This window comes from Humulus lupulus, chromosome 1 (genome assembly GCF_963169125.1).
Source record: "Humulus lupulus chromosome 1, drHumLupu1.1, whole genome shotgun sequence".
In the NCBI taxonomy this organism is placed as follows: Eukaryota; Viridiplantae; Streptophyta; class Magnoliopsida; order Rosales; family Cannabaceae; genus Humulus; species Humulus lupulus.
Window position 1 is genome coordinate 58,414,681 of NC_084793.1, and position 24,897 is coordinate 58,439,577.

General features: G+C 36.5%; 1 pseudogene; it reads right to left on the bottom strand.

Annotated features, from left to right (window-relative positions):
- Window positions 1-7,474: 7,474 nt before the first annotated feature.
- LOC133815148 (uncharacterized) lies at window positions 7,475-10,789 on the bottom strand (annotated as a pseudogene).
- Between the last annotated feature and the right edge of the window lie 14,108 nt (window positions 10,790-24,897).

Genomic DNA, 24,897 nt, shown 5'->3' on the forward strand with positions numbered 1-24,897 from the left:
TATTGTTGAAATCTTCTAGGTGATCTTCCACACTTTTCCCTGGTGACATCTTGAACGAGCATAGCTTTTTCTTCAAGAATAATCGATTGGCCAAGGAATTTTTCATGTAAAGAGTTTCTAGCTTCTTCCATTATCCAACAGATGTATTTTCTTTTGATATTTCCCTCAAGACCTTTTCCCCAAGACTCAGAATTATCGCACAGTGTGCCTTCTAAAGCATCTTAGCCTTCTCTTTGTCGGTCTTATCCTTGATGTTGTCCTCACAAAGCAAAGCATTCTCAATACCTTATTGAACTAAAAATGCCCTCATCTTTATCTTCCAAAGCCTGAAATCGTTCTTGCATGTAAACATCTCCATATCGAACTTCGCATTCCCCATTTTTTCCCAAGTTGTTCTTCACGTTGTTACACGATGCCTACTTCAATCCAAGCTCAAGAATCCAACCTGGCTCTGATACCACTATGTTGGGAATGTAACAATCCTCACACACACTAGACGACACTAACTCTGTTCAAAGATCAGTACTCAACACACGCAGCCAACTTGCCTAGTTCTACAATACCCTCAAAACTAAGAACAAGAATAGTATAACTATGTAATCTTTATTGGATTAGCAAAACTTGTTACAAAAGAATGACTAGGGGAGCTCTTATATATGAACATTTAGTATCTGAGTTACAACCCAAACAACTGAAATGGAAATCAACTAACTAACTAACTTAGTACAAGAAATGCTAACAGAATTAACGACCACAACTAACAGCATCATCCATGTATATAGGAGTGTCCAACTCTTGTTCTTAGACCTAATTCTAGAAAACTAGATTCAATGTCAAAAGTGTGAGTCTTCGTCTGTCATGCTCCAAAGACTAGGGATGGTTACTATTATAGTCAAAAGGATCAAAAGGTGTTTATGTCGACAAGTGCAACCTTCCTTGAACAATACTATATGGTAAATTATAAACCTCGGAGAAAGGTAGTTCTTGCGTAACTAACCTTTGTATAGATCAACAAAAATTCCTCATTATCAACATCATATGATAAAACCAAAGAAACCACAGTTCCTTGTTGCTTGAAATCAAATACGCAAGTACACACAATCGTTAATCAAGTAATATAATGCAAATAGTGTGTCGAACCCACAAGGACTATTTACTAAGTACCAAAAATCAACTAGTATTTCTAATTGGTTTAATGAAAATCAAGTTGTAGAAAGTAATTAACTAAACTAAAATGAAATTAACTTCAAGAAACTAGAGCAACTCAAGAACAAATTTAATAAATAATTCAATGGATTAGAAAAAGGGCAATTAATTTCATCGACTTTCCACTCTATGCTTCACTAACACAATTTCTGGAATTCCTATCTCTATTTCGATAGTAGATTAACAATTACAATTATATTCTTATTAGGAAATATACCTCTCTACTATATGTAGACTTCCTACATCTCTATAGTAAATTAAACATATAGCAAGCATTAACAAAAAAATCCCTAAGCTACACAAACCGTACAGGTACTCTCATCCAATATCAAAATTTGAGATTATTCAACTAAAGCATAATTAACACTACTACAAAAAGGCTTTTTAGGGCTCGTGAAAGTTTTTAGGACTCACAAGGCGCTAGATCTCTATTTGAGAGCCTTAAAAAGCGAGGTTTTTTTAGGACTCAGATTGCAAGTCCTGAAAAGTTTTATTTTTAGTTTTTAAAAAATTACTTGGTAGCCAAAGCTCATGCCAGAGCTCTGATGATGACGCCGGCGCCACCACCCTAAGGTGGTTCAGTCCAATCCTTTAGTGGGTTTTGAAGCCCAAAGCACAAGGAATGCAGTGGTGGTTGTCATTTGGCTTGAGGTGGTCAGAAAATGCCGAAAAAGATTCAGAAACCCACATAGTCGCTGAACTTTAGAGGCTCCGTTGAAAGGGCTAAGGGGCGCGTGCGGCTAGGGGCTCGTGGGGCTAGGGGTTTGGGGGCCTAGGGAAGACTCCTGGGCAGCGTGTGTAGTCGGGGGGTGGCTGGAGAGCCGCCGTTTGTGGCTGGCAGCAAGTTGGGAGAGAGAGAGAAATGGGGGCAGAGAGAGCGAATCCAAGAAAGAGAGATAGAGAGAATGGGCTGAGTGTTTTTTTTCTTTTCTGATTTAATATATAATAAAACTTTTGTTAAAAAAAATTATTCAAACTTTTAAGACACACATAAGGTTTTAGGGCTCGCAATGTGTGTCCTAAAAGAAATTCTTTAAGGACTCTCAATGAGTGTCCTAAAAAGGCCAAGAACTTTTGTTAAAAAAAATTCAAACTTTTAGGACACACATCCATTTTTAGGGCTCGCACCGCGTGTCCTAAAAGAAATTCTTTAAGGACTCTCAATGAGTTTCCTAAAAAGTCCAGAGTTGTTTTTAGGGCTCGCATCTATGGGAGTGACCTAAAACAGTTTCCTAAAAGCATGTTTTTGTAGTAGTGATAATCCTCACTTTTTAGATTTTAGGTTAAAATCATATAAATTATGTAATTAGAGGCCAATCAACCACAAGCATTAAACAAGAATTGAATAAATCACAATATTGTAAGCAAATTGATAAAAGTTGCATTAGATAATTATAGAGTTTCAAGAAGAATCCATGAACACCCTAATAAAAAAATTAGTTCATGCTACATATAAAGGAATCAATAGAATTAAGTGTAAACATTACTATTTCATAAATTAAGAAGAGGAAAAGAAGAAAAAATTGTTGAATCTTGACTCTTCATTTTTTCGCCTCCACAACGTGTTATTTTGAGTACTGTAGGGTTTAAGAGTACCTAAAGTTAGAATAGATGTGGTTTATATAGTTTCCCAAAGTATTCCATGATAAATCCCGCTTCTACCTTCACTAAAACGCACTTTCTTTACGTCCACGAAAAGAGCATCACGACTCAATAAGTAAGTCTTGCAGCTCTACTTCGAAATGAAAATTTTGGGTTCTCTTTGACATCACAAGGCGTCGCGGCTCATTTGGTCGAGCGTTGTGGCTCAAATTAGGCTCTTTTAGCACCGCGACTCTAATGCTCCCAAGAAATTGACCTTTTTCATTTACCATGGCACTACGACTCTTAAGGATGAGCACCGCGGCTCAAAATCAATTTGCGCCAAACATACATTGTCAAGCTCGGGGGCTTAGCCAATTGCCAAAGCTGCTCCATTAGAGATCTCTTAACCGCAATTAATTCAACATGGGCACTTTGTACTCAGAATTGTACGATTTTTCCACAATCCACTCCATTCCCTTAGTTCGGGCATAATCCTGAAATCATTAGCAAAAGCAAGTAGAATACTACACAAAACACGACTTAATATACTTACAGACTCCCTAAAACACAGTCTAAATCACTACAAAAACTAACTTAACAACTCCCCCAAACTTAAATTTTACTTGCCCTCGAGTAAAGACCACTTAACACAAACTCCTTAAAACCACCCAAACAAATTAACCGAATCAAGTTGCCAACAAAACTAGCTTCAACCTAGAGAACACCATGCAATACAAGTTTCAAAATTTTTAACTGTTAGTTACTTCCAGATTTTTTCAGTCAAATCACTTCAACATTCAACTTTGATCCTAAACTATGCTAAATTAGCCACAATCGATAAATAACACACAATTTAAATACCATATACATGCCAAATCTTACCAAATCATTTCCATCAAAATAGAATACTTCATATGCTTGCATAACTCACTAGTCTCCACTAATATAGACAACACATGCTCAAGAATCAATAAGACTTTTTGTGGCTAGTAATGATAGACATAGGTACAGGTAGATGAGATAGTCATTTAGGATCAACCAAACCATAAGCATATAAACCAAACAACCCATTATTACAGGATGATAAACCCAACACCCCATTTTCTCTAGGATTCGGAAGAAGACAATCATCATCATTTTTTTCATTTTTTTTCTTTCTTTGAAAGCATTTGTAATATCCGCCTTTGCATTTTAAGGGTATTTTGGTAATCTGGCTTGGTCAGGGTATTATGGTAAATTTTATGATATTATGTGTTTAATTATATGAACTATGATATGCATGAGTTATGATGTATGCTTATTTTATGTGTTCCGTCAAGCAATCCACACATATTAGTTTCTTCAAGTGTTAGGGGCCAAAGTGTAATAGAAGTTGTGTATTGGGGGTCAAAGTAGAATTATGAGTTTTATGATAGAAAGCGTAATTATCAAAAGTTACAACTATTAGTTTTGTTTGGAAATTACAATATGGGTCTTAAGTTATAATTAAGGATGAATTTGAGGTTGGGGATAGAAAGGTCAATTGGTTTTTCACGAAGTATGTCAGATTGAATAATTAAAAAATAAAGGGAATAAGTTTTGATGGCGTACAAAGTTTTCAGACATTTTGAGTTAGCGATATATGAAAGTAAGACAAACCAAAGAACAATTCTCTCATTCTTGATCTTAATCTTGAAGCGTAAGATGTTGGGAGAGATTTTCAATCTAAGTTATTGAAGGGCTAGGAGATATCTTAGATGGAAAGGATCTGAGTTTCTATTGTTGGAGTTTGGTTTGTAAATGTTCAAACTTTACTGTTTAAAGTTTTTTGTCAGCTCTAGGTTTTGAATTTTCGAGACTGTTTTAATTGTTTATGGTATTTTGAATGTTTAGTATATGTTTAGGATTGGCTATATCTGAGTTTCAAGGATTAGAAACATGCTAGGTTGACTGATTTGGTGAATTGGGGTCGAAACTTTGCGATTTGGGGTTGAAACCTAGGTTTAAAACTGCATCTGCAATTGCTTTATTCGGGGACTAGTGCGACCGTGCCCAGCCCTAGAGCTATGTGAGTGTGACCGCGCTACCTGCCCAGAAATGCGTATATTTTGAGGTTTTGATGCACCCATTTTATACAATTTGAACCTTTTTCAATTGGGGTTTATTGCAGTAGAGTTTTAAGCCCTTCTAAAGAATATTTTGAGTATGAGTTATCTTTAAGAGGGACATGGGTCTATTCTTAACATGGTTTTTGGTTTGGCTTGATTTTTAAGTTTTTGATGTTATATGATATGATAGGCTCGCTAAGGATACTTGAAGGGACGCGTTAATGTGTGTAGAGCACTACTGGAAATGAGGTAAGAAGATTGGACACGTGCACTCAAGGTGGTAACTTTGTATGATATATTATAATTTATGTTATAAGATATACTATAAATTCTGTTAGAAATTTTGTTACAAATTATATTGTGAATTATGTTAAGAACTATGGTATGAATTATGTTATGAATTATGTTAGGAGCTATGAATAATATTGGCAATATGATTGATTATGGAACTTTGTGTGATAAGGTATTGACTAGGAATTGTTTATGTTTTAGGTTGTGAAGATATGAGTTAGTTTATGTTTTACGTTTGACTTTTTATGTCTTATACTGTTGGGCTTTGGGGATAGTGTCCTATATGGCTCTTCTTGCTGGGCGTTAGCTCACGGGTACTCTGTGTTGTAGGTAAAGGCATAAGCGTAGTGATGAGGCGATGATTTGGAGTAGGCTCGATCAGATCTGTGTATGTCAAGATCGGTAAACCTGGGGTCAAAAGGGTTATTATGTACTCATTGTTTTAAAAGTTTTCAAGTCATGGTTATATGTTAAGTTTTAATAACTTGTATTTTACCTACGATATGCATGTAAGGAAGCAATTTATTACTTTTAAATAACGAGATATCGAGTCGCATATTTTGTAAAAGATATTTAATTCATGTTTGTTTTAAAATGAGTTTCAATAAATGTTTTGTAGTAAATTTTTTAGTTTATGTCAGGTTGTTGCACACGTCCTAAGAATTGATCAAGTGATTGATATTCTTACCAAAGCAATCTCTAGAACTAGATTTTATGAGTTGCGATCAAAAGTCATTATTGATCCTTTAGGCACCTTAAGTTTGAGGGTTGTTAGAGAATAAAGTTAACTATATCACAATATTTCTGTTATAGGATATCTAATAGTATTGGCTACAAGGATGGTTCTAGGAGCTATTATATAAAGATGTATTCTGCATGGTTAATTCAATGAGTAATATATTTGTAAAATCCTTTATTGGCATATTTGACAATATTGACAAAATTAATTAAAGGAGTATTTTCGAAATGGGTAGTTTCCTATTTTGTTGAAATGTGTCTTTCAATAATCAGATTATTATATATATGTTAATAAAATAAATATATAATTTCCTATAAAAGAATATCTTTTCTTGAAATGGAAATTATTGGTATTTATTTTATTTTTTTGATCTGATTTATTTTGTCCAGAAATCGTGAACAGCTTGCAGAGATCATATATATATTGTTTCCTTATTTATTTAAGGAAACTTGGTTTAAAAAACTGTCCAGGTTCAATGAATCTGTTTGAACGGATTGCCAGTCTGTTTGAACAGATTCTGTCTTTCCTATTTTGGAAGATTTTCCATTTGTAGGCTCATTGGTTTCTGATTTGGTTTCCACGACCTAAAGGGTTTCTAAAGGGTATATAATCATCCTTAGGTCGTTGGTTTTTTATCATCTCTCTTGGTGTATTATTTTCCAAATATTTTTCAAGTTTTAGAGAGACTTTTTATTATGTGAAGAACTTGAGTCCGGCAAGTTCTTAGTGGTTTATTACAGTGTACTTTTGTATTGTTTTCTTTGTGTTAATTGTGTAGGTTGAATACACTTGGACATTGGTCATCAAGCTTCGGGAGAAGTCTTGTTCATGAGTCACTTTTTGGGAGGAAAAGTGCAAGTGTTATGATTTGAAGGGAGTTCAAGATCTTAGCACTTCAGAAATTTGATTAGGAGTTTAGATTACAACAGTTGCGACAAATTCAAGAGGGAGTCTTTATTTGTATAAGTCAATTTGGTTTTGTAATCGTTTAGATATTCTTCTAATAAATTTCATTCTCTGGGCGTGGCCTCGTAGACTAGTAGCAATCTGCAAATATTGCTAATACCACGTAAAAATTCGAGTTCTTTACTTTATGTTCGTTTTTTTTTCTTCTGGTCACAAACTGTTTAAACATATCTAGTTTCTGTTCAAACAGTCTTTGTGTCTGTTTAAACATTTCTGTAAGTGTTCAACAATTAATTATTTAATTTGAATAATTAAGTTGGTAATCATAAAAAACTGAATTTCAATATTCATTCTCTTTACATTTCTTTCCTTTATTACTTATATTCGTGGAACTTCTAACACGGTGATTCCACTCATGTTGATCTCTATTCTAAATGTTAGGACTTAGAAATGATTAACAACCATTTTTTTTCCCGTTAAAAATTGTTTACGATAATCAACCCTGAGTTTGAATAGTTGTAAATAAGTAATGTAAACACAGAAGTTATATGAGAAAGTATTTAATAATTTGGTATTTGCAAAAAGTATGCGATGTATATCTTGCAAACATGTGCAATTATATGCCTAAATATGCTACAATCTAAGATATTCTTCTACTCAGCTAGTGATTGAGGATGTTGAGCAGAGAAACTCTTGTTTTGATCAAACGCCTGTAAAGTCTCTCAACTCCTTCTTCAAGGTCTTGAATGCACAACTCCATGTTTTGAAGCTGGTTTTGCACATTCTCTTCTCGGCTGCTGCTGATTTATTCACCTTCCGAGTGATGAGCAAGTTCAATGCTACATCATCACTTGTGAATTCATTTGATTCTTTAGCATCCTCGGCAGGCAATCTTTTGGTGTTCGTCATCTTGGTAACTAATGACCAGTTGCTGGACTTTGGCATGGAGATGAAGGAAAGCAATGATTCAAAAACAGCGACAGCGATTGATTCAACCTCTCTCAACATGCTTACAATTTCACTGCTTTCTTGCTCCTTCTTAAGGGAACTGAAGCTGCTTTTTTTTTTCCAAGGCTTTGCGGAGGGCTTTCTTCATAATTTTTCTAGAGGCTAAAAATTTCTTAATCTCACTTGTTAACTCCATTTCTCCACTGCGTCTTCTACGCATAATTGATTGAAGTTCTTGTGTTGATTCCTTTGTTAGCAACAAGGCATCCTTGCCTGTGTGGCAAACATCCAAGACTCTAAGGGATCCATCCAAAATCTCGTTGAGACTTTTCTCATTATGCTCTTTGGACAATGCTTGTTGATTAAGAGGTACCAATAGCAACTTGTCAATACAATCATGGAGATCTAGTAGACCATTGAATTTTGCGGTTATTGATGATGAAGAGGCTTCTGCAAATGACCTCAATATGCCGTCAAACTTTGAAACAAGAGGGTGTTGCCTTGAAGGGAAGCTGTTGGATCGAACATGATAAGCTGCCATTTTTCTTTTCCTGCAATAGGATGGAGAAGAGATTGGTAGCTGTTGAATGTTGATCTAAAATTTGATTGATTTCCTTTGGCATGTAACCTCTATTTATATAAGGAAAAGGCCATAAGGGAGACAGAAGGAATCTCATCCTCTTCATACACAATAATACTATCATGATTTTGATTTGGATCTAAACATACTACTGAGGATGTTGATGCTATGTCTCCCCACCACCATGTTTGGATCTTGGCAGGGAAGGGGCTTGCATTGTCATACAATGAGTAATTAATATTTTTGTAATGCACGAGTGCATTGACGCAACCTTTTTGAGAAACAAGCAATAATAATTACCATTTTATTCGGATCAGCAAAGCTCAAAATGAGACAAGAGATCCAGATATCTCATAATAGAGATGGTTATGTTTCCAAATACTTTGAAATTGGTGAGCAAGCGTGATGATGATTCCATTGGTATTCTATCAACATGGCAGCAGTGTGGGTTTCATTGCATTAAGCATGTGAAAGTGAAGTCTCATTCTAATTTAATACACGTTTAGTCTCATTCTATATAGATATATATATTTATACATATCTTTCAGTTGGACAATACACTTTATCATAATGTGCAATATAATTTGCAAATAAGAGGCAGTGACCATCCTATATCCAACAGAGCTCCACATGAGACAAAAAAATATTTGGTGATAGTAAATGCATGATTCCATTGACCTCTAACAGTAAGGCAGCCAGTGTAGTGCTTTATTATATATTTACTTCAATTAAATTTCAATGTTAAATGATAATTATTGAATAGATCCCATGAGACATTAAACAAGCTGTTATTTAATTATGTTGATGAATGAGCCTTTCACTCTTGTTTTTGTTTTAAATTGATAGTTTTCTGTTAGTTTCTCTAACACCAACTTCTTTACCTGCACAATTTAACAAACACAACAACAATAGCAGAGCACCAAGAATGTGCAATAAACAATATAATAAAGAAATTAAAAACAATGAGTACACAAGAATTTTATTGAGGTCCAGCCACATAAATTGTGGTCTACGTCCTCATGAGCTCCCCAAGAATGGTGCTCAGTTCTGCACTAGAAATTTGAATCTGTTGTGAAATGCTCAGTGCCAAGAACAACACAGACAAAAACAGAGAGAGATCACAACATTAAAACTTGATCTCAAAATATGTAAATCAAGACAAAAATATGGACAAAACTTAAACAATCATAAAACTGTAAAGAAGAGTAGAGATTACGTGGTTCGAACAAGGATAACAAAGTGTTATCTTGCCTACTCCACGGCCAGAAACAGCCCTTAGGGCCTTGAGAACTTTATTCCAGAATCAACCAATATGTTACACCAAAACTGAATCTGTCTTTGACAGATTTGAATACACAAAAGAAGCTGTGCTTCTATTACAAAAGCTCACATGGGAGGATTAGATCAGACACACTAATCTCTCCTTACAACCCTCAAAGTTTCTCTCAAAACTTTTCTTCTCTCTAAACAGTGGTGTTATAACTCTCTCTCTAAACTTGGTTGTTGCTCACGTCTAACTTGATAAGAAAAATAGGAAGCTATTTATAGACATAGCTTAAGATTTGATGTCCAAGACTGTCATAACAGAATGTTAGTTAATTCTGTTATGACACTATCCACAAAGTCATGACCAAGCTAGGAATAAGGTGAGCTCATAAACGGATTAGTCAAAATGTGAAGCCAAACACAACAATCATCCACCTTGGCTTTACATTTGAGTGATGAGACCCTGTTGAGAAAGGGACTGTTCTGGTCTTGCAGTGCTCAGCAGCTGAGTATGTTCAGCAAGTTCGGACATAGCCTGAACTTTGCTAGAGGAACATACTTGGTTAACATGTCTGCAGGATTCTCCTTGGTTCCAATCTTTCTGACTTGTACCTCTCCCTTTGCAATCACATCTCTAATGAAATGTAGCTTAATATCTATATGCTTTGACCTTTCATGGAACATAGGATTCTTCATTAAATGTAGTGCACTTTGGTTGTCACAATGCACTACTATGTCTTTTGAGTTGAAACCCAATTCTGTTGTGAACCCTTTTAGCCAGATTGCTTCTTTGATTGCCTTTATTACAGCCATGTACTCAGCTTCTGTTGAGGACAAGGCAACTACCTTTTGTAGGTTGGATTTCCAACTAACACATCCACCTAAGACTGTGAATGCATACCCTGTTATTGACCTTCTAGTGTCAATACTTCCTGCATAATCGGAGTCTACAAATCCTGAGACTTCAGTGCCTTGAAAGCTGCTGTCATTGTTGTATTCTAATCCAAGATCAATTGTACCTTTAAGGTACCTTAGTATCCACTTTACAGCAGACCAGTGTTCATTTCCTGGATCTGAAATGAACCTACTGACCATGCTCAATCCATAAGCAAGGTCAGGCCTTGTACATACCATACAGTACATCAAACTTCCCACACATGAGGCATATGGAACTGTGTCCATTTGAGCTTTGTCCTCTTCTGTCTTTGGGGCCTAAGATTGTGAAAGTTTGAAGTGAGGAGCTAGGGGCGTGGTAACTGGTTTTGATTCACTCATGCAGAATTTATCCAACACTTTCTGTATGTAGTCTCTTTGAGACAAGGTGATTCTGGTAGGTCTTTCTCTTCTGATATCAATCCCAAGGATTCTCTTTGCCTCCCCCATATCTTTCATTTCAAATTCTGTACTGAGTTGTTGCTTGAGCTTGTCAATCTTTTGTCTTTCCTTTCCAATGATGAGAATATCATCAACATATAATAGTAACCAGATTGGTACACTATTACAGTAAACACAAGGATCATAGCTGCTCCTTGTAAAACTACTTTCTGTCATGAACTCATGAAATCTTAGATTCCATTGCCTATGAGCTTGTTTGAGTCCATACAAGGATTTCAGTAGTAGGCATGCTTGATTTGGCTTGTTACTTTCGAATCCATCTGGTTCAGCCATATAGATCTCTTCTTCAAGCTTTCCATGTAAGAAAGCTGTCTTAACATCCATTTGGTCCATTTCTAAATCAAAATTTGCTACCTTTGCCATCATGATTATGATTGAGGATTGCTTTAACACTGGAGAGAATATGTCATTGAAGTCAATTCCCTCTCTTTGACTGAAACCCTTAGCTACTAGCCTTGCCTTGTACCTAATCTCTTCACCTGGTAGACCTTCCTTTTCCTTAAAGATCCATTTGCATCCAATTAGTTTCTGTCCAGGTGGTTTAGGTACAGTTACCCATGTCTTGTTCTTCTTGAGCGATGCCATCTCCTCATCAATAGCTGCAAGCCATTTCTTTCTGTCCTTGCAGTTAACAGCTTCTTGGTAGGTTCTGGGAACTGAACTCACCACTTCTTCTGCTGAGGCTAATGCAAAAGCAGTGCAATCAGCAAAGCCGAACCTATCTGGTGGTTTTATAGCTCTTCTTTCTCTGTCTCTAACAAGCTGATATCCCTGTGATCCACCTTGATCTGTCTCTTCTTCATCTACTTGTTCAGGTTCAGTGTTCCCAACTTGATCCTCTTCAGGTGATTCTTCAAGTTGAACTTGGACATTCTCAGTGCTTTCTGTCTGAACATCATTCTCAGTATTGCTATTTTTCATGGGCATTTCATTTTCATTGAAGACCACATCCCTGCTGATGATGCATTTTTTGAAACCTTCTTCTAAGCACCATAGCTTGTATCCTTTTACCCCCATCAGGGTATCCAATGAAACAGCATTTCAATGCTCTCGGCTCTAACTTGTCTTGTCTTATGTGTGCATATGCTGTGCATCCAAAGACTCTTAGATGGTCAATTCCTGGTGCATGGCCTGTCCAAAACTCCTGTGGTGTCTTGAAATTTAGAGTTGTTGAAGGGCACCTGTTGATGAGATAACACGCTGTTTTTAAAGCTTCACCCCATAATTGTTTTCCTAACCCTGCAGCATTGAGCATACACCTCACTCTTTTAACAAGAGTCCTGCTCATCCTCTCAGCTATGCCGTTTTGTTGAGGGGTTTTGATTACAGTATTGTGCCTTCTTATTCCCACTTCTCGGCAATACCTGTTGAACTCATCAGAACAAAACTCAAGACCATTGTCAGTTCTTAACATCTTGATTTTCTTACTGGTTTGATTCTCTATCAAAGTTTTCCAATTAACAAAGGTATCAAAAGAATCATTTTTGTTTTTGAGTAAGAAAACCCAAACCTTTCTGGTATAATCATCAACTATACTTAGAAAATAGCTTGCCCCACCTATGGTTTTGGTTCTGGAGGCACCCCAAAGATCTGAATGGAGGTAGTCCAATTTCTCTGCTGTTGTGTGCTTAGCCTTTGGGAATTTCAACCTGCAACTTTTGCCATAAACACAGTTTTCACAGAAATCTAATTTCTTACCAAGTTTACCTTTAAGTATGCCTTGTTTCTCAAGCTCATACAGTCCTCTCTCACTGACATGCCCAAATCTCATGTGCCATAGCTTGGTTTGATCCATGCTATCATTCTTGACAACAGTTGCGGCATTTCCAGTGACTGTTTTACCATCTAGATAATAAATCCCATTTCTGAGATTGCCTTTCATCACAACTGTGGAATCCTTTAGTACTCTAAGTGAGCTATCAATCTTGATGCTGCAGTCTTTAAGAGTTAGTGCACCAATAGATAACAAATTTCTTTTGAGGTCAGGAACATACCTCACATCTCTAATGACTCTTTCTGATCCATCATGCATTTTGATCAGCACTGAGCCAATTCCTGCAATCTTGCAGGCCTTGTTATCTCCCAACAAGACTGAGCCATTGTCTTGATCCTTAAAGCTGCAAAAGAAATGTTTTTTAGGTGTCATATGAAAAGAGCAACCTGAATCTAAAATCCACTCATCACTAGTGGCTTGACATGATGCAACTAAAGCATCTGCAGATTCATAACCATCAAGAACACAGCCAGCATCACCAGAATCCTTTTTCTTTTCCCTGTCAAGTTTTGCTTTGAGGGCCCTGCACTCATCTCCGAAATGACCTTCCTTCTTGCAATAATAGGATTGTTTTCCTGCCTTTGAATTTGTGCTGGAACTCGGTTTAGGTCTTTGACCACTGCTATTTCCCTTAGAGTGATTACCCTTACTGTTTGTCTTGTGATTTCCACCTTTGTTTTCCCTTGAACAAGGTTTTCCTTTCACAAACATTCCCTCACCATTGTTGTCCATTCTTTCCTCTGATTTCTTTTGAATCTCTTTTGAATTCAGAGCAGCCTTGACCACTGACATTGTCAACGTATCCTTCCCATAAAGAATGGTGTCCACAAAATGTTCATAACATTTTGGTAAGGAACTTAACAACAGAATCCCTTGATCTTCATCTTCAATTTTTACACCAATGTTACAGAGATCCAAGATGATTCTGTTGAATTCATCAAGATGCTTTCGAAGATCCTTTGAATCCTCCATCTTCAAGGTGTACAGCTTCTTCTTTAGATAAAGTTTGTTGGCTAAAGATTTTTTCAAGTAAATTGATGCAAGTTTTTCCCACAAACTTATTGCTGTAACTTCATCAGAGACTTCTCTGAGTACCTCATCTCCCAAACTCAGAAGTATGGCACTATGTGCCTTGGTTTCGATTTCTTTGATCTTCTTTTTGTCATCTCCAAGTTCCTTTAACTCCTCTTTGTCTATGGCTTGATATACCCCTTGCTGGACCAACAAAGCCTTAATTTTTATTCTCCATAATCCAAAATCATTAGTCCCTGTGAACTTGTCAACCTCATATCGTGCGGAAGCCATTGTTGAACAAGAATCTTGATCTTGCTTGAAGTTCTTGACTGATTCTTGGCAGATTGCGAACCTGGTGCTCTGGTACCACTTGTTGTGAAATGCTCAGTGCCAAGAACAACACAGACAAAAACAGAGAGAGATCACAGCATTAAAACTTGATCTCAAAATATGTAAATCAAGACAAAAATATGGACAAAACTTAAACAATCATAAAACAGTAAAGAAGAGTAGAGATTACGTGGTTCGAACAAGGATAACAAAGTGTTATCTTGCCTACTCCACGGCCAGAAACAGCCCTTAGGGCCTTGAGAACTTTATTCCAGAATCAACCAAGATGTTACACCAAAACTGAATCTTTCTTTGACAGATTTGAATACACAAAAGAAGCTGTGCTTCTATTACAAAAGCTCACATGGGAGGATTAGATCAGACACACTAATCTCTCCTTACAACCCTCAAAGTTTCTCTCAAAACTTTTCTTCTCTCTAAATAATGGTGTTATAACTCTCTCTCTAAACTTGGTTGTTGCTCACGTCTAACTTGATAAGAAAAATAGGAAGCTATTTATAGACATAGCTTAAGATTTGATGTCCAAGACTGTCATAACAGAATGTTAGTTAATTCTGTTATGACACTATCCACAAAGTCATGACCAAGCTAGGAATAAGGTGAGCTCAGAAACGGATTAGTCAAAATGTGAAGCCAAACACAACAGAATCAGAGTACAAGCCTTTGCCTTTGAGAAAATCTACACAACCTTGATGTAAACAAGCTTCTCATCTGAACAACAATACAGCCAGTAAACCCCCAAGAAGATAAACCTCTTCTTAATTACAAAACCCTTCTTATTGCAACCTTTTCTAAACAACTCTCTCTCTCTCTCTCTCTCAAGAATTCTTTCATAGCCCACGTTACATCAAAAACTCTCTCTCCATTTTCTTTTTTTCAAATGAGAAGAAAAACACACATATATACACATATGGTCACATCTTGAAATTGGTCTTGCCACATAAACAATACTAAGTGACAGAACTAAAACATGTGAGAAAAAATGCTTGTGGTACCTGTCTATAACAAAATAAAAAATAAATGAGGACTGAAGCTTCACAAATTCCACTTCAGTGCTCATTGTAGTTGTAGGCGCAGAACTATACGAAACTGAAAACACCCTTCGTGGATCCCAACTCAACCATACTTATGAAGTGATCAACCATATTCAATCCTTAGCAATTCAAGTGAGTGATTGAATTTGCTATGGGTCTGGTCCTTGGTGCCCATATATGCTGGATTGACCTCACCATCAATTTTCTCTATTATAATCAGCCCTTAAGTAACTTTTTCCCTCATGAAGTGATACTTAACTTCAATGTACTTTGTCCATTAATTCATGGAATACTGGATTTCGACATAGATGAACTGCACTTTGACTATCAGAATAGACTACGACAGTACCTTGATAGAGCTTCAGCTCCTTGAGCAATCCTTGTATCCAAATTGCTTCCTTAATAACTTCGGTTGCTGCAACATATTCAGCTTCAGTAGTGGAGAGGGTGACAATTGGCTGTAACTGAGACTTCCAACTAACGCAATTTCCACATACCATAAAAAACATAAGCTGTGGTAGACTTTCTTGAATCTTTTTCCCCTGCAAAATCATCATCAACATATCCTTCCACCTCAATCAAGTCTCCTACCTTCTCGTATATCAATCCTAGTTCAGTAGTACTTGCTATATATCTCAGGACATGTTTCATTGTTGTCCAATGTGCTTTTCTTGGGTTGGACATGAACTTACTGAGCAAACTAATTGTGTAAGCAAGGTCTGGTCTGGTCTTGTGCTTACTATTGAATAAATAATTGAACCTACTGTAGTAAAGCAAGGGACTTTGCTCATGTAATCTCTTTCTTCATCAGTAACTGGGCATTGTTCTGTTGATAAATTCAGGTGGCTTGATAATGGCATGCTGGCTGTTTTAGCATCATTCATTGAAAACTTTGCAACCAGCTTTTCAAAGTAACTTCTTTGACTAAGAGTTAGAACATTTTGAGTTCTTTCTCTTCTAATATTAATTCCCAGGATTTTGTTTGCAGGTCCTAAATCCTTCATATCAAACTTATTATTGAATGTTTCCTTTAAGTCCTTTATTTTTGCTTATGAGAAGCATGTCATCTACATAGAGTAAGAGGTATCCATAAGTCAATATATTGTCTCCTTTAAAATAAATACTTGAATCATACATGCTCCTTGTGAATCCCAACCCTATCATGAACTCATTAAATTTCTTATTCCACTGTCGCGGTTCTTGTCTCAAACCGTACAAAGACTTCGTTAAGAGAAATACTTTGTTAACTCCGGCATTATCCACATATCATTCTGGCTGCTTCATGTGAATTGTTTCTTCTAAATCTCCATTAAGAAATGTAGTAATAATATCTATCTGTTCTAATTCAAGGTCATATTGAGTTACCAAAAAAATCATTATCCTTATGGTTTTGTATTTAACAACTGGAGAAAATATTTCTGAGTAGTTTATTCCTTCTCGTTGTATAAAATCTTTTGCTACAAGTCTTGTTTTGTATCTCACGAGTTCTCCAACCTTGACTCAATCTTTGATCTTGAACAACCATTTGAAATCCATCGCTTTCTGCCCTTCAACATGTGGAACCAACTGCCATGTTTTGTTCTTCATGAGTGAGAAAATTTCCTCATCCACAACTTTCTTCCACATTTTGGCATCAGCGCACCAGCCATAGCTTCTTAAAATGTTTCTAGTTCCTTTTTATTTACATTCACAGCAGTGATAAAAGCATATCTAAGCATGTCAGCTAAGGCCGAGAAACCATACCTTTCTGTAGGTTTATGTGGTATCTTTTCTCTATCTTTAATGAGTTGATAATTAGCCAACTCTTGTCTAGTTTCTTATTGATCAGGATCATGATCATCTATTTCCATTTAAGTATCTTGTTGGATCTCAATATTGTGTTGCACCTGATTTGGGCTTGCTGTCATTTGAGTGCTAGAAGTACCTATATTTTTAACTAAATCTGTGCCTGCACTTTCAATATTAGTTGTATCTAAACATGGAAATTTATTTTCATTGAAGATAACATCTCGACTATTAATAGTTTTAAACCGATTCTCATTTTTAATCCACAACCTATACCCTTTGACCCCTTGGGGATATCCCAATAACACACATTCGTTAGACCTAGGCTCCAATTTCCCTACACTTTGGTGTGCATATGCGGTGCACCCACTAACTCTCAAATGAGACAAATCAAGTTGTCTCTTTGACCACATATATTCACATGATTTTAATTCAATAGCACTAGAAGGACTTCTATTCACTAAGTAGGTAGCTGACATTAAAGCTTCTCCCCAAAATTTCTTTGGTAATCCTGAGCTAATCATCAAACACCTAACCTTATCTAACAAAGTACGGTTCATTCTTTTTGCTACCCCATTTCGTTGGGGGTAAGCCTAATGTTAGTTGTGGCCGTTAATTCTGTTAGTCTTATATTACTTTTTAGACTGTTAAATAGTTAGTTAGTTTTTCAGTTGTACTCTGTACTCAGAACTCATATATAAAGAGTTCCTTTACTCATTCAAATGTAACGTTTTTCATATATTCATTCAATAAAGATTACAGAGAGTTATTCTAGTTCTTGGAGAGAATTTCTAAGGTGTAGGCTTGCTGATTGTGGGTGTGCGTTGAGAGTGCTCTGTTTATTTGATCAGAGTGGACTGGTGTGTGTGTTCGATTCTGTCATTCCTAACAGAGTGGTATCAGAGCCAGGTTGGGTTCTTGAGCTTGGGATCAAGGCATGCAGCATGTAACAATGTGAAGAACAACCTGGGAGAAGGATGGGGAATGCTAAGTTCGACTTGGAGAAGTTTACAGGCAAGAACGACTTTGGGCTTTGGAAGATAAAGATGAGAGCTTTGCTGGTTCAACAAGGTATTCAGGATTCTTTGCTTGATAAGCATAATATCAAGGACAAGACCGAAAAGGAGAAAACTGAGATGATTGAGAAGGCACACAGTGCAATAATTCTGAGTCTCGGGGACAAGGTTTTGAGGGAAGTATCGAAAGAAAATACTGCTGCTGGATTATGGAAGAAGCTGGAAACTCTCTACATGACAAAGTCATTGGCTAACCGGTTGTTCTTGAAGCAAAAGCTGTATTCGTTCAAGATGGCACCAGGGAAAAGTGTTGAAAATCATCTGGATGATTTCAACAAGATCATTCTTGATCTTGAAAATATTGAAATCAAGGTTGGAGATGAAGATCAGGAAATAATAGTTTTAAACTCTCTTCCCTCGGATAAGTATGAACATTTTGTTGATACTATGATGTACGGGAAGGATTCTTTGACATTAGAAGAGGTTCAAAGTGCTTTAATGTCCAAAGAATTGAAGAAGAAATCCGAGCAGCATGAAGACAATTCAGGAGAAGGCCTACTGGTTCGAGGAAGAAATGACAAGAAGGATATCAGAAGCTATAGTAACCAGAACAGAGGAAAGACAAATTCAAGAATCAAATGAAAATTCTTCATATGCCATAAAACGTCACACCTCAAGAGAGATTGTCCAGAATTGAAAAGAAATGGAAACAATAGGAGGTATGGAAATGTAGACATGGTTTCTAAAAACAATGAGAGTGACAGTGATGGCTATGAGAGTGCAGATGTGATGGTTGTGACAAATGGTTATGCTGGACTAGATTGGGTCATTGACTCAGGATGCTCTTTCCATTTATGCCCGGATAAAACTCAGTTTTATGAGTACAAGAAGATAGATGGAGGGACAGTAAGACTGGGAGATAATCGAGCATGTTCTATCATTGGCATTGGATCAATCAAAATCTAACTCAATGATGGATCTATCAATAATTTGCATCAGGTGCGACATGTTCCAGAAATCAAAAGGAATCTTATCTCAGTAGCAATGCTAGATAAGGATGGTTATTCTGTCAAAGTTGAAAGTGGAGCTCTTAAGGTAATGAAGGGATCCATGGTGCTTATGAAAGGTTCAATGATGAATGGGGTCTATGTTTTACAAGGCAACACAGTCAAGAACATTGCAGCAGTAGCTTCAAAAGATGTAGGAAATTCCTCAACTTTGTGGCATAGAAGATTGGGGCATGTGAGTCTCAAAGGTATTGAAATCCTAAACAAGAAAGGGCTGCTAGGGAAAGATGTAATTCAAGACTTGAAATTCTGTGAGCAGTGCATCCTAGGAAAGTCAACAAGAGTAAAGTTTGGTGTTGGAACCCATGTAGCCAGAGGCATTCTTGATTATGTGCACTCTGACTTGTGGGGACCTTCAAGGACTATATCTCGAGGTGGAGCTCGATATTTTCTGACACTCATTGATGACCATACCAGATTTGTTTGGGTACACATTCTGAAGCATAAGGATGAGGTGTTTGGGAAATTTAAAGAATGGAAGACACAAACTAGTAGAAAGCTGAAGAAGCTAAGAACTGATAATGGCTTGGAGTATTGCTCTGATTTATTTAACTCATTTTTCAAGAGAAATGGAATTGCTAGGCATCTTACAGTTCCAAGGACACCCCAACAAAATGGACTTGCAGAGCGAATGAACAGAACCATAATGGAGAGGGTCAGGTGTATGTTGATACATTCAGGATTACCTAAAAGCTTTTGGGCCGAGGCTGTGGTCACTGCATGTTATTTAATAAATAGATGTCCTTCATCAGCTATAGAGTTTAAAACTCCAATAGAGAAATGGACAGGACAACCAGCCAAGTATGAAATGTTAAGAACTTTTGGGTGTGTGGCATATGCTCACATCAAGCAAGATAACTTGAACCAAGGGCCAGGAAGTGCATCTTTATAGGCTATCCAGAAGGGGTCAAGGGCTACAAGATGTGGAGCATTGAACCAGGGAATCACTAAAAGTACTTCATAAGCAGGGATGTCATTTTTGAAGAAGACAAAGTGTACAAAGAAACTCTGAATCCAAAGCTCAGAGATGATAACAACAGTAGTGTTCAGTTCGAGGTGGATACAGGAAACAAAGCTGAAACAAACAACCAACTCAATGCAGATGAAAGAATTTTTACTGAAGATGATGATCAACAAGAAGAAATGAATGAAGTTGAAGAACTGGGAACTGAGATTCAGGATTATCAATTGACTAGAGATCGTGAAAAAAGGGCAACCAAAGCTCCTGACAGGTTCGGTTTTGCTGATATTGTTCATTTTGCTTTAAATATTGAGTAACTTAATAATGAACCCAGGAACTATGATGAAGCAATGAGGTCAGTTGATAAGAAGGAATGGGAGGCTGCCATGAGGGAAGAAATAATGTCCCTAAACAAAAACAATACCTGGATACTAGTAGAAAGACCAGTTGGAAAGAAAGTTGTGAGTTGTAAGTGGATTTTCAAGCTCAAAGAAGCAATTCCAGGGGTTGAAAAGGCTCGGTACAAGGCTAGATTGGTAGCAAGAGGGTTCACACAGAGAGAAGGAATTGACTACACTGAAATCTTCTCACCTGTGGTCAAGCATACCTCTATTAGAATGCTACTGGCTTTGACAACAATTTATGATCTAGAACTTGAACAAATGGATGTTAAAACAGCCTTTTTACATGGAGAATTGGATGAGCAGATTTTGATGAAGCAACCAGAGGGTTTTATAGTTAAAGGAAAGGAGAATCATGTTTGCTTGCTTAAAAGGTCACTCTATGGTCTTAAACAATCACCAAGGCAGTGGTACAAAAGGTTTGATGATTTTGTCACCAATTCTGGTTTTAAGAAGAGTGCCTATGACAGCTGTGTTTATGTTAAGTCCTCAAACACTAAATCAGCTGTATACTTACTTCTCTATGTCGATGACATGTTAATAGCAAGCAAACAAGCAAGTGAAATTAATCAAGTGAAGAAGATGTTGAATGCTGAGTTTGAAATGAAGGATCTCGGGCAAGCAAGGAAGATACTTGGGATTGAGATCCAGAGAGATAGAAAGTCAAGAAAACTGAGTCTATCTCAAGGAAGTTATATATCAAAGGTACTGAAACAGTTTGGTTTTTCTAATGCAAAACCAGTCAGCACTCCTTTAGCCCAACACTTCAAACTCTCTCACTTACAAGATCCAGCTACTGATGAAGATAAGAGATACATGGAAAAGGTACCTTACACTAATCTGGTAGGCAGTATCATGTACATAATGGTCTGTACACGGCCAGATTTATGCCAAGCCATAAGTGTAGTCAGCAGGTACATGGGGAACCCAAGTATTGAACATTGGAAGGCTGTTAAATGGATGATGAGGTACTTAAAAGGAACATCAAATGTTGGTCTGGAATATGGTTCTAGTTCTCAAGAAACTGAAGTTATGGGGTTTGTGGATTCAGATTATGCAGGAGATGCTGATACTAGAAGGTCTCAAATTGGCTGGGTTTTCAGAGTTGGAAAATGTACTATTAGTTGGAAAGCCAATCTCCAATCAATAGTTGCCTTATCCACAACAGAGGCTGAGTATATAGCCTGTACTGAAGCTGTAAAAGAAGCTCTATGGCTTAAAGGAATCACTAAAGAATTGGGTCTAGATCATAAGCATATTGTGGTATATTGTGATAGCCAAAGTGCTCTACACTTAAGCAAGAACCAAATGTACCATGAAAGGACCAAACATATAGATGTTAGGCTACACTTCATTCGAGACATCATAGCAGATGGAAGAGTAAAGCTAGAGAAGATTTCGACGGATGAAAATGCCTCTGACATGTTAACAAAGCCATTATCAACTATTAAATTCAGACATTGTCTGGATTTACTTAAGATTACTACAGTCTAAGTAGTTATCTTAAGTATATAATTTTTTTATTACTATCAGAATTATCGACCAAGGTGGATATTTGTTAGTTGTGGCCGTTAATTCTGTTAGTCTTATATTACTTTTTAGACTGTTAAATAGTTAGTTAGTTTTTCAGTTGTACTCAATACTCAGAACTCATATATAAAGAGTTCCTTTACTCATTCAAATGTAACGTTTTTCATATATTCATTCAATAAAGATTATAGAGAGTTATTCTAGTTCTTGGAGAGAATTTCTAAGGTGTAGGCTTGCTGATTGTGGGTGTGCGTTGAAAGTGCTCTGTTTATTTGATCAGAGTGGACTGGTGTGTGTGTTCGATTCTGTCATTCCTAACACCTAACTATTCTATGCCTTAGTATACCTGAAGCTCTACAAAATTTACAAAATCATCATTACAAAACTCTAAGCCATTGTCTATTCTAAGAGTTTTTATTTTATTTTCAGTTTGATTCTCTATCAGTTGTTTCCAAATTTTAAATTTATCAAGAGCTTCATTCTTATGTTTCAATAGATAAACCCATACTTTTCTAGAGTAGTCATCAATAATAGAGAGAAAATACATATTACCTCCATGAGTAGGTGTTTTCTCAAGACCCCACAAATCTGAAAGGATGTATTCTAGCACCTCTTTTGAGTTATGACTACCAGCTTTGAAGCTTGATCTGTGCTGCTTTCCTAAGATGCAATTTTCACAAAACTCCACCTTGCTGAATTTGTCTTTTCCAAGCAGACCTTGGTCATGAATAATCTTGAGCCCTTTTTCACTGATATGTCCCATTCTTCTATGTCATAGGATTGCATTTGCATCTTCCTAGTTTGAAGCTACAGCAGACTCTCCAATGAAAGTTTCACCAACAAGATAATATAGACCGTTATGCTTCTTTCCTTTTATCACAACTAGAGACCCTTTGCTGATTTTCATAACTCCATTCACAATCTTGCTAGTGTAACCTGTATCATCAAAAATTCCAACAGAAATCAAATTTTTAGACAATTTTGGGACATACCTTACATTTTTTAAAGTTCTAATTGCCCCATCAAACATTTTTCTTGTAACACTTCCTTTTCCTTCAATTTTGCAGAGGTTGTTGTTTCCCATCATGACCTGTCCACCTTCAGTTTCCTTGAAGTCTCTCAGCCAAGCTTTGTTAAATATCATATGAAAGGTGCACCCAGAATCCAAGATCTAATTATCTTTTGAAGCTTCAGCTGTAGCCATCAACACTTCTCCATAATCATTTCCATCTCCAAACTTGGTTGAGTCTTGCTTTTCACGTCTATCAAAATGATGTGAACCAGATTCATGATATAGACCATTTTCTTTGCCTTTCTTGAGCCACAAATAACAATCCCTTTTAAAGTGTCCTATTTTTCTACAATGGTAACAACTCTTTGATTTATTTCCAGGTCCTCTTGAATTTGATATGCCTCTGAACTTGCTTTGGCTTCTCCCTCTATGATTCTTTGAATATCTGTATTTCCTGCCTCTTACCATGTATAACTCACCATCAGTCTTGTTGAGTTTACCATTCATCTTTAATTCCATTTCTTTAGAATATGCAGCCCCAATGATTTCTTCTAGCACTAGAGTTTCTTTGGAATACAATATTGTGTCTTTCATTTGATCATATTGGGTTAGCAACGAGTTGAGCAGATCGATACATTTGTCCTCCTCTTCGACATTCACATCTAAGCTACTAAGATCAGAAACTAGTTTAGTAAACTCTTTTAAATTTCTATCAAGAGACTTACTCTCATCCATCTTGAATCCATAGAATTTCTTCTTGAGATACACCCTACTTGGTAAAGTGTTGGTCATGTACATTTGCTCCAATTTATTCCACATTGCAGCAACACTGGATTCTTTGACCATCTTCCTCAAGATTTCATCTTCAAGATTGAGAATGATGGTGTTTCGAGCTTTCTTGAGAATGTCTTGCTTTTTACTTTGTTCCAGCGTTTCTGATATTTTGCTTTCTCCTTTGAGGGCTTCATCCGTCCCAAATTCCCAAGTGTGCCATAAGTTTCTCCTTCCACAAGTAGAGGTCATTCTCGCCATCAAATTTCTCTATGCCAATCTTTACTAATGTCATTCTCTAATAGACAAAATTATTGCTCAAAACACGTTATTGTCTTCTTTGGAATCCAATCGGAACCGAGAACTCTTGTGCCCGAAGTTGTACTCAGCCGCAACTTGGTTCTTGATACATTGTTAGATTCTCTAACACCAACTTCTTCACCTGCACAATTTAACAAACACAACAGCAACAATAACAAAGCACCAAGAATGTGCAACAAACAATATAATGAAGAAATTAAAAACAATGAGTACACAAGAATTTTATTGAGGTTCAACCACATAAATTGTGCTCTACGTCCTCATGAGCTCCACAGGAATGGTGCTTAGTTCTGCACTAGAAATTTGAATCAGAGTACAAGCCTGTGCCTTTGAGAAAATCTACACAACCTTGATGTAAACAAGCTTCTCTTCTGAACAACAATACAACCAGTAAACCCCCAAGAAGATAAATCTCTTCTTAATTACAAAACCCTTCTTCTTGCAACCTGTTCTAAACAACTCTCTCTCTAAAGAATTCTCTCAAAGCTCACGTTACATCAAAAACTCTCTCCATTTGGTTTTTTCAAATGAAAAGAAAAACACACATATATATACATATGGTCACATCTTGAAATCGGTCTTGCCACATAAACAATACTAAGTGAAAGAACTAAAACATTTTCTTTTAACGGTAGAATACTACTTACTGTTGTAATAAAATGCATGATGTCAACCAAATAAATAGACAAATTGCAGAGAGAGAGAAAGAGAACATCAATTAGACTAAAGGAGTCTTGTAATTAGATTTATGAGAATATACATTTATATCCTATCATTTACAAGTGTATGTGAGCAATTTTCATCTAGGCTATCAAAATTTTTGATGTCCATGCTGGACTATATGTATGATCTTCTAAG